Genomic DNA, 14,588 nt, shown 5'->3' with positions numbered 1-14,588 from the left:
AAATGAACTAAAAACATTATTGATTTTTTTTTTGGTATTGTTTCTATAACGCAGTATTTTACTGTGTTATAGAAAAAAAAATTAACTGCTTCTATAACGCAGTAAAATAATGCGCTAAAGCAGTTAACGGCTCCGTCTCCGTGAACTGCTTTAGCGCAGTAAATTACTGCGCTAAAGGTAGTTTTGTAACTTTTTTTTTGTTGAGATATTTTGGTTCAAAGTGATTTTTTTGGGAGCCGGACCCTCGAAAACAACACATGCCAAAAAGTGAGCATTTTGGTTCACTACAACCGCTTTCATTTTAAGTCCCTATGTTAAATTGGATATATATGCAGTTATTCTTATTTAATTCTCTCACGAAATCTATCTTCACAAAGTATAATTATATCAAAGAAAGACACTGTACAAGAAAGAAGAAATCATCAAAATTTGGTAGACCGTGTTTCTAGGAACTTTTGGAGAAGCTCCAAAGATGTCAGATTTTTTGCTACAAACAGAAACATTTAGACAACCTCATCCGAAATTTGATTACAAGGAAAGTGGAAAATAACAAGCAAGCACACATCCTTTAATTACGAAGGAAAGAAAACCCTAATGTCCGGGTAATAACAATAAACCCGCAACTAAAGAAAAAAATAGTTTATGTGGAATAAGGCACCAACATCAAAGAGCGTACTCCTGCTATCAAAAGGGAAAATAGTAAATACATCATCCCGGGTAGTGAAGTACACCGGGCCAAAACCTATAACGGCAAAGTCCGGTTGAATAATCTCCTGAACTTCAACCTCCTGATCTTCGACCTCCTGATTGTCAACCTCCTCATCTTCAACCTCCTGATAGTCAACCTCTTCCTCAGATGAATATTTTTTTTAAAGTAGAAGTGAGCAAGTATTTGTGGTAAACAAGTGCTACAACAAAGTAGAAAAAATTAAAAGCAGAAAAAATAATAAAACTCTAAAAGCTGAAAGCTAAAAGAAAATAGAACGGTTAAAAGCACCAAAAATAATAACCTCTAAAAGATTAACGTTAAAAGAAAACAGAAAAAAGATGAATATTTTTTTTAAAGTAGAAATGAACAAATATTCTGACTTTCATGACCAAAAATGAGATTGGGATGTTTTTCCATACCGCTACCATCTGCTCGCATGGTTAGCAGAGAAGATTCAAATAGTGTTAGCTGCCTAAAGCGAGAAAGAAGGAGACAGATATTTTTTTGGAATTTGGAATGCGTAGCATTTCTTTATTGCTACATATTTATAGTAGTGTGGGGACCCTATTGGGCCTTTATCCGGAGCCTTTTAGGGTTTACGGGCAATATAGAAAATATAAGTATTATTAATAAAATTTGATAGAATATATATTCCTCTACCTTAACTTTTTAACTTAAAGAGATAAAAAAAATTACAATGACGGTCTTATCCGCACATTGTTATAATAATAAGTATTATAATAATAATGATAATCGATATCTTAACTTAATTATAAATATTATAACTAAAATAATAGTATTAGTTTTTGTTTAAAAAATGAATTAAAAATATTATAGATTTTATTTTGTACTATTTCTATAACGCAATAATTTATTGCGTTATAGAAAAAAAAATTAACTGCTTCTATAATGCGATAAAATAATGCGCTAAAACAGTTAACGGCTCCGTCTCCGTGAACTGCTTTAGCGCAGTAAATTACTGCGCTAAAGGTAGTTTTGTAAAAAAAAAAATTGTTGGGGTATTTTTGTTCAAAGTGGTTTTTTTGGGGGGCGGACCCTCAAAAACAACACATGCCAAAAAGTGAGCATTTTGGTTGACTGCAACGGCTTTCATTTTAAGTCCCTACGTTAAATTGGATATATACGCAGTTATTCATATTTAATTCTCTCACGAAATCTATCTTCACAAAGTATAATTATATCAAAGAAAGACACTGTACAAGAAAGAAGAAATCAAAATTTGGTAGATCGTGTTTCTGGGAACTTTTGGAGAAGCTCCAAAGATGTCAGATTTTTTGCTACAAACAGAAAAATTTAGACAGCCTCATCCGAAATTTGATTACAAGGAAAGAGGCAAATAACAAGCAAGCACACATCCTTTAATTATGCAGGAAAGAAAACCCTAATGTCCGGGTAATAACAATAAACCCGCAACAAAAGAAAAAAATGGTTTACGTGGAACAAGGCACCAACATCAAAGAGCGTACTCCTGCTATCAAAAGGCAAAATAGTAAATACATCATCCTGGGTAGTGAAGTACACCGCGCCAAAACCTATAACGGCAAAGTCCGGTTGAATAATCTCCCGAACTTCAACATCCTGATCTTCAACCTCCTGATAGTCAACCTCTTCCTCGGATGAATATTGTTTTTAAAGTAGAAGTGAGCAACTATTTGGGGTAAACAAGTGCTACAACAAAGTAGAAAAATTAAAAGCAGAAAAAATAATAAAACTCTAAAAGCTGAAAGCTAAAAGAAAATAGAACGATTAAAAGCACCAAAAATAATAACCTCTAAAAGATTAACGTTAAAAGAAAACAGAAAAAAGATGAATATTTTTTTTAAAGTAGAAATGAACAAATCTTTTGACTTTCATGACAAAAAATTAGAGTGGGATGTTTTTCCATACCGCTACCATCTGCTCGCATGGTTAGCAGAAAAGATTCAAATAGTGTTAGCTGCCTAAAGCGAGAAAGAAGGAGACATATATTTTTTTGGAATTTGGAATGAGTAGCATTTCTTTACTGCTACATATTTATAGTAGTGTGGGGACCCTATTGGGCCTTTATCCAGAGCCTTTTAGGGTTTACGGGCAATATAGAAAATATAAGTATTATTAATAAAATTTTATAGAATATATATTCCTCTACCTTAACTTTTTAACTTAAAGAGATAAAAAAATTACAATGATGGTCTTATCTGCATATTGTTAAAATAATAAGTATTATAATAATAATGATAATCAATATCTTAACTTAATTATAAATATTATAATTGAAATAATAGTATTAGTTTTTCTTTAAAAAATGAACTAAAAACATTATAGATTTTTTTTTGGTACTGTTTCTATAACGCAGTATTTTACTGCGTTACAGAAAAAAAAATTAACTGCTTCTATAACGCAGTAAAATAATGGGCTAAAGCATTTAACGGTTCCGTCTCCGTGAACTGCTTTAGCGCAGTAAATTACTGCGCTAAAGGTAGTTTTGTAACTTTTTTTTTTGATGGGGTATTTTGATTCAAAGTGGTTTTTTTGGGGGTCGGACCCTCGAAAACAACACATGCCAAAAAGTGAGCATTTTGGTTCAATGCAACCGCTTTCATTTTAAGTCCCTATGTTAAATTGTATATATATGCAGTTATTCTTATTTAATTCCCTCACGAAATCTATCTTCACAAAGTACAATTATATCAAAAAAAGACACTGTACAAGAAAGAAGAAATCAAAATTTGGTAGACCGTGTTTTTGGGAACTTTTGGAGAAGCCCCAAAGATGTCAGATTTTTTGCTACAAACAAAAAAATTTAAACAGCCTCATCCGAAATTTAATTACAAGGAAAGTGGCAAATAACAAGCAAGCACACATCCTTAATTAGGAAGGAAAGAAAACCCTAATGTCCGGGTAATAACAATAAACCGGCAACTAAAGAAAAAAATAGTTTACGTGGAACAAGGCACCAACATCAAAGAGCGTACTCCTGCTATCAAAAGGCAAAATATTAAATACATCATCTCGGGTAGTGAAGTACACCGGGCCAAAACCTATAACGGCAAAGTCCGGTTGAATAATCTCCTGAACTTCAACCTCCTGATCTTCAACCTCCTGATAGTCAACCTCCTGATCTTCAACCTCCTGATAGTCAACCTCTTCCTCGGATGAATATTTTTTTTAAAGGAGAAGTGAACAAGTATTTGTGGTAAACAAGTGCTACAACAAAGTAGAAAAATTAAAAGCAGAAAAAATAATAAAACTCTAAAAGCTGAAAGCTAAAAGAAAATAGATCGGTTAAAAGCACCAAAAATAATAAACTCTAAAAGATTAATGTTAAAAGAAAACATATAAAAGATGAATATTTTTTTAAAAGTAGAAATGAACAAATATTCTGACATTCATGACCAAAAATGAGACTGGGATGTTTTTCCATACCGCTACCATCTGCTCCCATGGTTAGCAGAGAAGATTCAAATAGTGTTAGCTGCCTAAAGCGAGAAAGAAGGAGACAGATATTTTTTTGGAATTTGGAATGAGTAGCATTTCTTTATTGCTACATATTTATAGTAGTGTGGGACCCTATTGGGACTTTATCCAGAACCTTTTAGGGTTTACGGGCAATATAGAAAATATAAGTATTATTAATAAAATTTGATAGAATATATATTCCTCTACCTTAACTTTTTAACTTAAAGAGATAAAAAAAATTACAATGACGGTCTTATCTGCACATTGGAATAGTAATAAGTATTATAATAATAATGATAATCGATATCTTAACTTAATTATAAATATTATAATTAAAATAATAGTATTAGTTTTTGTTTAAAAAATGAATTAAAAATATTATAGATTTTTTTTGTAGTGTTTCTATAACGCAGTATTTTAATGTGTTATAGAAAAAAAAATGTAACTGCTTCTATAACGCAGTAAAATAATGCGTTAAAGGATTTAACGGCTCCGTCTCCGTGAACTGCTTTAGCGCAGTAAATTACTGCGCTAAAGGTAGTTTTGTAATTTTTTTGTAGGGGTATTTTGGTTCAAAATGGTTTATTTGGGGGTCGGACCTTCGAAAACAACACATGCCAAAAAGTGAGCATTTTGGTTGACTGCAACGGCTTTCATTTTAAGTCCCTACGTTAAATTGGATATATACGCACTTATTCTTATTTAATTCTCTCACGAAATCTATCTTCACAAAGTATAATTATATCAAAAAAAAAGACACTGTACAAGAAAGAAGAAATCAAAATTTGGTAGACCGTGTTTGTGGGAACTTTTGGAGAAGCTCCAAAGATGTCAGATTTTTTGCTACAAACAGAATAATTTAGACAGCCTCATCCGAAATTTGATTACAAGGAAAGTGGCAAATAACAAGCAAGCACATATCCTTTAACTAGGAAGGAAAGAAAACCCTAATGTCCAGGTAATAACAATCAACCCGCAACTAAAGAAAAAAATTGTTTACGTGGAACAAGGCACCAACATCAAAGAGCTTACTCCTGCTATCAAAAGGCAAAATAGTAAATACATCATCCCGGGTAGTGAAGTACACCGGGCCAAAACCTATAATGGCAAAGTCCGGTTGAATAATCTCCTGAACTTCAACCTCCTGATCTTCAACCTCATGATAGTCAACCTCCTGATCTTCAACCTCCTGATAGTCAACCTCTTCCTCAGATGGATATTTTTTTTAAAGTAGAAGTGAACAAGTATTTGGGGTAAACAAGTGCTTCAATAAAGTAGAAAATTTAAAAGCTGAAAAAATAATAAAACTCTAAAAGCTGAAAGCTAAAAGAAAATAGAAAGGTTAAAAGCACCAAAAATAATAAACTCTAAAAGATTAACGTTAAAAGAAAACAGAAAAAAGATGAATATTTTTTTTTAAAGTAGAAATGAACAAATCTTTTGACTTTCATGACCAAAAATGAGACTGGATGTTTTTCCATACCGCTACCATCTGCTCCCATGGTTAGCAGAGAAGATTCAAATAGTGTTAGCTGCCTAAAGCGAGAAAGAAGGAGACAAATATTTTTTTGGAATTTGGAATGAGTAGCATTTCTTTACTGCTACATATTTATAGTAGTGTGGGGACCCTATTGCGCCTTTATCCAGAGCCTTTTAGGGTTTACGGGCAATATAGAAAATATAAGTATTATTAATAAAATTTGATAGAATATATATTCCTCTACCTTAACTTTTTAAATTAAAGAGATAAAAAAATTACAATGACGGTCTTATCTGCACATTGCAATAATAATAAGTATTATAATAATAATGATAATCGATATCTTAACTTAATTATAAATATTATAATTAAAATAATATTATTAGTTTTTGTTTAAAAAATGAATTAATAACATTATAATTTTTTTTTTGGTACTATTTCTATAACGCAGCATTTTACTGCGTTATAGAAAAAAATAATTTAACTGCTTCTATAACGCAGTTAAATAATGCGCTAAAACAGTTAATGGCTCCGTCTCGTTGAACTGCTTTAGCGCAGTTGTAACACCTCGTAAACTTGAACTAGGTGTGAATGTGTAAAAATCTAGTATTAGGATGATATTATATCTATATGAAACCATCTTGATGAATTCGGGTGAAAGATGGTCGTTTTGAAGTCAAACCAACTAGTAAAGTTCTTAAGGCCTCTTAAATTCGCCTAAGTTTTGGTAGGTCTGTCTTCTGGGGGATTTTCATGAAAATGTGTTGCCAATTTGGAAAAACATCCTTCATGGAAGTTGTAGCTCTTTGAAATATCTTTCCAACGGTATGTCCCGCAGCCCAGGCAAAGTTACGTACAAGAAGTTATTCCTATTTTACCGAATACTGTGCAGAACCGATACATGCCGCTTGTGAGGGTGCGTGTGGGCGCGTGCTATGGCCCCGCGTCGCGCGCCGATCGCACAAAACCCCCTTCTCTGACTATTGATCTGCAGATGGTCGTGCGCTGCATGTGCGTCGCGTGCCGATCGCACAAAAACCCCTTCTCTGACTATTGATCTACAGATGGTCGTGCGCTACATGTGCGTCGCGTGCCGATCGCACAAAACCCCTTCTCTGACTATTGATCTGCAAATGGTCGTGCGCTGCTTGTGCGTCGCGCTCCGATCGCACAAAAACCCCTTCTCTGACTATTGATCTGCAGATGGTCGTGCGCTGCATGTGCGTCGCGCGCCCATCGCATAGCAGGGCCGGTTTCGGGTCAAAAATCAGGATTTCGCGTTTTAAGTTATATTTAAGCTTGGGGTTTATTTCCCTAACACCCCTAGTCAGAAAAAATCACCCTAAGGTTAGGAAGAACAAGTCCCAATTCTCAAGAACCCTACAAGGTAAGTTTTATCATGATTCTAGGTTGAATTCAAGTTCCTAATCCCTTTTCTAACATCATGCCCATAATTCTTAATATGGTTTTTGTGACCAAAACCTAGGGTTTGCAACATAAATCTTCCCAAAGTTATTCAAGCTAGGGCTTGGGTATTCTTCATTAGAAAAGTAATTTGTTAAACCTTGTTTAACAAATCAAGGTATGTCTCTCTTTTAAAAACTTATTTTGAATGAAAAATCACTTTTTGAAACTATTGTTGGAAGTATAAATTTTATTCAAGATTCTTTAATGAACGAAAGGAAAAGCAATCTTTTCATGTTTCCTTGAACTCTAATTCATGACTAAATGGTGGTTAATGTGTGTGAGGGGACAACCCCACATTAAACCTAGATTGTAACAAACCCTATATGTGTATAAGCTATTATGAATGTTTTCCTCTATGAGAGATGCTTAGTAATGCTAGTTAAGAATTGGTAATGACATTCTCACTGGTGAGTTGGGACATGGAAATCTTTGTAAAGAACTTGTACGTTTTCAAAACATTGATTGGAATGACTTATTCTTTCGATATGCATAATGAACGTTAATGTTATTGATAGTGTGACAACTTTGAGACAATTTGTGAATCGGCTTCTATGCTATGAACTTTGTTGTGATGTTTGGCCCGAGTAGCCACTATGGATCCTAGTGTGTCATTTCCTAGCCATTCGGGAGGAAGGGTGGCCACCGCTGGGTTCGCTACCCGGGGTGTGATTTATGCCTAGCTATTCGGGAGGAAGGATAGCCACCGCGTACTACATAGACCGGTGTGATTTATGCCTAGCTATTCGGGAGGAAGGATAGCCACCGAGAATTATATGTTCCGGCGTGATGCGCTATGCGCGATATGCTTGATTCTTGGGCCTGTATTAGCATGTGTGACATTCTTATTCTATTATGGAATTGTTTATGACTATCCTAATTGATTAAAAAGGCATATTTGAAGTTGTAACTTGACAAGAGGCTTATAAATGGGTTTTGATACTTATTATTGAGATACATAAACCGAATAACTATTCTTACATCGCTCCCACCTGACTGGCAAGACTAATTTCTTTATGTATTATGTATTCTATTTTCTATTTACTCATTGTCCCCGAGGCACTCACTGAGTACGAAGTACTCAGGCATACCATTGTTGTTTTTGATGGTATGTTAGGTAACGGAGAAGAGCAGGTTTGTCACGGCCTAAAACCCACCCTAGACGTGACCGGCATCCGACGTCATGAAAGATATCGGAAGAACCTAAACAACACCATAATAATACTTGAACCCGCCAGGTTCAACATTCGCCTCCAACAATTTATAAATTAAATGTAACATATCATGAATCATGAATTAAATCAGCGGAAGTCTTTAATATCATAAAAGTTAATCAAAACGTGACAAACACCCAAGAGTTAACAAAACTCAACAACTGCCCACAAGAATGTATACTATGGAGCTTCTAGGATAAGAGGTAATAGGTTGACTCATCGGGACGCAACCCAAAACTAATAATAAATGAACAAAATAAAAGGGTGTCCCACGAATGAACGTGTGGGCTCACCAAATCAGCAGCAACAACAAGTCCTTCCTAAGCGCCTGATGTATCAAGAACCTGCTCTCCTCCGTTACCTAACATACCATAAAAAACAACAATGGTATGCCTGAGTACTTCGTACTCAGTGAGTGCCTCGGGGACAATAAGTAATATAAAAATAAAATATAATAATACATAAAGAAATCAGTTCCGAAAAGATAGTATAAAAACTGTCATTCCACTTTATGATTCTTAATATCACTTATTGCACAGTTTATAAAGACATTTCAAAATCCCAGTTTCAATTATGCTTAGTTCCATAATAAAGATGGATATCACAACCGCCCATATAAGCCCAACTCAATATCAACAACACTACGTAATACACCGAAATATGAATTCACGGTGGCTACTCTTCCTCCCGAATAGCAAGGCAATTAATGCACCCCAGGTAGCGAACCCGGAATTGGCCACTCTTCCTCCCGAATGGCAAGGCAATTAATACACTAGGATCCATAGTGGCTACTCTTCCTCCCGAATAGCAAGGCAAACACAACAACAAAGTCCATGGCATAGAAGCCGATTCACAATTTGTCTCAAAGTAGTCACACCATCAATAACCTTAAAGTTCATTATGCATATCGAAAGGATAAGTCATTCCAATCAATATTTTGAAAACGTACAACTTCTTTACAAAGAATTTCATGTCCCAATTCACCAATGAGAATGTCATTACCAACCATTAACTAGCATTACTAAACATCTCTCATAGAGGAAAACATTATTAATATCTTTTACATATATAGGGTTTGTTACAAACTAGGTTTAATGTGGGTTTGTCCCCTCACACACATTAACCACCATTTAGACATGAATTAGAGTTCAAGGAACATGAAAAGAGTTCTTTTCCTTTCATTCATTAAAGGATCTTGAATAAAATTTATACTTCCAAATTCAAGAATAACAACTTGTCAACAACATCCACAACAATATCAACAATTATTTTATATCAATATCCAACTAATACTATCCATTTAATCATACCAAAACAGTCCCCAAGTCATTTGGTATCCAAAAATTATAACCGAACTTTCAATGCCATTTTCTATATTCTAACTCGTCAAATCTATCAATGGTAAGGATAAAAACATCATTAAAACTTAGACATACCTTATATGGGCAGCCACCACGAAAACAACCTCCCCCAAGTTCAATTTTTAGCTTAGAACGACGGCAACAACTTGTTCTACACTTTATCCTTCACGAGCCTCGGGCTTCGGGGCCTCGAACTTGATTGTTTCACCACTTTCTCTCTCTAACTCTCCTCTCTCTCTCTCTCTAAAAATCTGAAGGTTTGGTAGGGGAAACGTGGCTGCTAGAGCTGAACATTTCCCTTAAATACCAAGGGAAATGGGCCTGACCCGGTTTTGAATTGGGTTGGGCCAACAACTTGACCTCTCTATCTTAAAACGTCCATATCTCCTCATCCCCATGTCACCTGGGGTCCACGACCTATGGTTGGAAATATATTTCAAAGGGCTACAACTTTCATCAAGGAAGTGTTTCCAAATTCCCAAAGAATAATGGGGTTATGGCCTCCCGAAGTCAGATCGCCTGAAAACGTATTGTTTTCACCTGTGTTATGCCCCAAGGGACGGTCCGTAACACGTGTTACGGCCCGTAACTTGGAGCGTAACACTGGCCAAATTTCCAGTGAGGTTCTGGAAATTTTTGGGACGTTACGGCCCCATGTTACGGCCCGTAACGTGGAGCATAACGCAGGCCAATTTTCCAGCGCAGACAATCTTCAGTAAAATGGTCATAACTCTTCGCACAGATGTCCGTTTGACCCCCATAATATACCGTTGGAAAGCTATTTCAAAGCTCTACAACTTTTATTTCAGGGCGTATTTCCAAATTCGCAACAAATTTTCACGCAAATCGCCCAGAAGACAGACCTACCAAAACTTAGGCGAATTTAAGATCTCTTAAGAACTTCACTAGTTGGTTTGACTTCAAAACGACCATCCTCCACCCGAATTCATCAAGAATGGATTCATATAGATAAAATATAATCTTAACACTAGATTTTTTTTTTACATATTCATACCTAGTTCAAATTTACGGGGTGTTACAAGGTTCTTGATACTCCAGGCGTGTAGGAAGGACTTGCTGTTGCGGCTGATTTGGTGAGCCCACACATTCGTTCGTGGGACACTCTATTTATTTAATTCCATTTATTTATTTTAGTTTCCGGGATGCATCCCGATGGGTTAGACATTTACTCCTTATTCTTAGAAGCTCCTTAGTATACATTCGAATGTGGGTAGAAGAAGAGTTGGCGTTTAACTCTTTCGGGCACACTATCATGTTTTGGGGTGAATCATTTAAATTATAAAGACTTCCGTTGATTTAATTCATGATTTGTTACATTTAATTTATAAATTGTTGGAGGCGAATGTTGAACCTGGCGGGTTCAAGTATTATTATGGTGTTGTTTAGGTGCTTCCGATGTTGTTCATGACGTCGGATGCCGGTCACGTCTAGGGTGGGTTTGGGGCGTGACAGCAGTAAATTACTGCGCTAAATGTAGTTTTGTAACTTTTGTTTTTGTTGGGGTATTTTGGTTCAAAGTGGTTTTTTTGGGGGTCGGACCCTCGAAAACAACACATGCCAAAAACTGAGCATTTGGTTCACTGCAACCGCTTTCATTTTAAGTCCCTACGTTAAATTGGATATATACGCAGTTATTCTTATTTAATTCTCTCACAAAATCTATCTTCACAAAGTATAATTATATCAAAGAAAGACACTGTATAAGAAAGAAGAAATCAAAATTTGGTAAACCGTGTTACTAGGAACTTTTGGAGAAGCTCCAAAGATATCAGATTTTTTGCTACAAACAGAAAAATTTAGACAGCCTCATCCGAAATTTGATTACAAGGAAAGTGGAAAATAACAAGCAAGCACACATCCTTTAATTAGGAAGGAAAGAAAACCCTAATGTCCGGGTAATAACAATAAACCCGCAACTAAAGAAAAAAATAGTTTACGTGGAAAAAGGCACCAACATCAAAGAGCGTACTCCTGATATCAAAAGGCAAAATAGTAAATACATCATCCCGGGTAGTGAAGTACACCGGGCCAAAACCTATAACGGCAAAGTCCGGTTGAATAATCTCCTGAACTTCAACCTCCTGATCTTCAACCTCCTGATAGTCAACCTCCTGATCTTCAACCTCCTGATAGTCAACCTCTTCCTCAGATGAATATTTTTTTTAAAAGTAGAAGTGAACAAGTATTTGGGGTAAACAAGTGCTACAACAAAGTAGAAAAATGAAAAGCAGAAAAAATAATAAAACTCTAAAAGCTAAAAGCTAAAAGAAAATAGAACGGTTAAAAGCAGCAAAAATAATAAACTCTAAAAGATTAACGTTAAAAGAAAATAGAAAAAAGATGAATATTTTTTTTAAAGTAGAAATGAACAAATATTCTGACTTTCACCAAAAATGAGACTGAGATGTTTTTCCATACTGCTACCATCTGCTCCCATGGTTAGCAGAGAAGATTCAAATAGTGTTAGCTGCCTAAAGCGAGAAAGAAGGAGACAGATATTTTTTTGGAATTTGGAATGAGTAGCATTTCTTTATTGCTACATATTTATAGTAATGTGGGGACCCTATTGGGCCTTTATCTAGAGACTTTTAGGGTTTACGGGCAATATAGAAAATATAAGTATTATTAATAAAATTTGATAGAATATATATTCCTCTACCTAAACTTTTTAACTAAAAGAGATAAAAAAATTACAATGACGGTCTTATCTGCACATTGCAATAATAATAAGTATTATAATAATAATAATGATAATTGATATCTTAACTTAATTATAAATATTATAATTAAAATAATAGTATTAGTTTTTGTTTACAAAATGAATTAAAAACATTATAGATTTTTTTTTGGTACTGTTTCTATAACGCAGTATTTTACTGCGTTATAGAAAAAAAAATTAACTACTTCTATAACGCAGTAAAATAATGTGCTACAACAGTTAATGGCTTCGTCTCGTTGAACTGCTTTAGCGCAGTAAATTACTGCGCTAAAGGTAGTTTTGTAAAAAAAACATTGTTGGGGTATTTTGGTTCAAAGTGGTTTTTTAGGGGCCGGACCCTCGAAAACAACACATGCCAAAAAGTGAGCACTTTGGTTGACTGCAACCGCTTTCATTTTAAGTCCCTACGTTAAATTGGATATATACGCAGTTATTCTTATTTAATTCTCTCACGAAATCTATCTTCACAAAGTATAATTATATCAAAAAAAGACACTGTACAAGAAAGAAGAAATCAAAATTTGGTAGACCGTGTTTCTGGGAACTTTTGGAGAAGCTCCAAAGATGTCAGATTTTTTTGCTACAAACAGAAAAATTTAGACAGCCTCATCCGAAATTTGATTACAAGGAAAGTGGCAAATAACAAGCAAGCACACATCCTTTAATTAGGAAGGAAAGAAAACCCTAATGTCCGGGTAATAACAATAAACCCGCAACTAAAGAAAAAAATAGTTTACGTGGAACAAGGCACCAACATCAAAGAGCGTACTCCTGTTATCAAAAGGCAAAATAGTAAATACATCATCTCGGGTAGTGAAGTACACCGGGCCAAAACCTATAACGGCAAAGTCCGGTTGAATAATCTCCTGAACTTCAACCTCGTGATCTTCAACCTCGTGATAGTCAACCTCCTGATCTTCAACCTCCTGATAGTCTACCTCTTCCTCAGATGAATATTTTTTTTAAAGTAGAAGTGAGCAAGTATTTGGGGTAAACAAGTGCTACAACAAAGTAGAAAAATTAAAAGCAGAAAAAATAATAAAACTCTAAAGCTGAAAGCTAAAAGAAAATAGAACGGTTAAAAGCACCAAAAATAATAAACTCTAAAAGATTAGCGTTAAAAGAAAACAGAAAAAAGATGAATATTTTTTTAAAGTAGAAATGAACAAATATTCTGACTTTCATGACCAAAAATGAGATTGGGATGTTTTTCCATACCGCTACCATCTGCTCCCATGGTTAGCAGAGAAGATTCAAATAGTATTAGCTGCCGAAAGCGAGAAAGAAGGGGACATATATTTTTTTGGAATTTGGAATGAGTAGCATTTCTTTATTGCTACATATTTATAGTAGTGTGGGGACCCTATTGGGCCTTTATCCAAAGCCTTTTAGGGTTTACGGGCAATATAGAAAATATAAGTATTATTAATAAAATTTGATAGAATATATATTCCTCTACCTTAACTTTTTAACTTAAAGAGATAAAAAAAATTACAATGAAGGTCTTATCTGCACATTGTAATAATAATAATAATAAGTATTATAATTATAATGATAGTCGATATCTTAACTTAACTATAAATAATAGTATTGATTACAATAATTCCACGTGCAGTAGAATCTTTCTTTTTCTACGCATTGTAAGTTTTCAGATCTCTTTTGTGCTGAGCAGTGTTACCCTCTTCTGGGTGAACCAAAACATGGTTAATACCTTCTAGAGCATCTTGCTCTTCTAGTACATATCACATTTTACGACTCCAGATGTAGTAATTCTCGCCATTCAGTTTTTCACCTTTGTTTAAGTTAGCAATGATACTCTTAGATGTCAAATCTCTTGATTGAGACAATTAAGCAAGTTTTTATTCATCAATACTTGCTTTAATAAATTTATGCATGTAATATTCACACTCAAGCAATTAATTTCCATAAATGACTTCACATTTAGTATAAAATCAAAAGGTCACAAAGTTTCCAATCATCATCTATAGTCTAAATGTTTAATCAGAAATGGAAAAAATAAATCTTAGCGTGAATTTTATTTAATAACTTTCAATTAAGTCTCAACCCATTTAAAAATAAATAAATAAACGGGATATAAAAGAAAGTTAAACAACATAACCATATATTGAAAAAAATTCACAATTTAAATTACAAGTTCATA

General features: G+C 34.5%; 3 long non-coding RNA genes across 3 annotated transcripts; all 3 read right to left on the bottom strand.

The window, feature by feature from the left end:
* Positions 1-419: 419 nt before the first annotated feature.
* LOC132633736 (uncharacterized) lies at positions 420-1,229 on the bottom strand. Its single transcript, XR_009579771.1, has 2 exons — positions 1,129-1,229; positions 420-908 (listed from the first exon to the last, which is right to left on the bottom strand). It is a non-coding gene; the product is annotated as an uncharacterized LOC132633736 (long non-coding RNA).
* Positions 1,230-1,939: 710 nt separating this feature from the next.
* LOC132633735 (uncharacterized) lies at positions 1,940-2,719 on the bottom strand. The gene is made up of 2 exons (XR_009579770.1): positions 2,618-2,719; positions 1,940-2,398 (listed from the first exon to the last, which is right to left on the bottom strand). It is a non-coding gene; the product is annotated as an uncharacterized LOC132633735 (long non-coding RNA).
* Positions 2,720-12,937: 10,218 nt separating this feature from the next.
* On the bottom strand, positions 12,938-13,764 carry LOC132633734 (uncharacterized). Its single transcript, XR_009579769.1, has 2 exons — positions 13,646-13,764; positions 12,938-13,428 (listed from the first exon to the last, which is right to left on the bottom strand). It is a non-coding gene; the product is annotated as an uncharacterized LOC132633734 (long non-coding RNA).
* Positions 13,765-14,588: the final 824 nt, after the last annotated feature.

Source organism: Lycium barbarum, chromosome 3, assembly GCF_019175385.1.
Source record: "Lycium barbarum isolate Lr01 chromosome 3, ASM1917538v2, whole genome shotgun sequence".
In the NCBI taxonomy this organism is placed as follows: domain Eukaryota; kingdom Viridiplantae; phylum Streptophyta; class Magnoliopsida; order Solanales; family Solanaceae; genus Lycium; species Lycium barbarum.
Note: the sequence above shows the minus strand (reverse complement) of the source record. Positions and strands in the feature narration are given on the sequence as shown.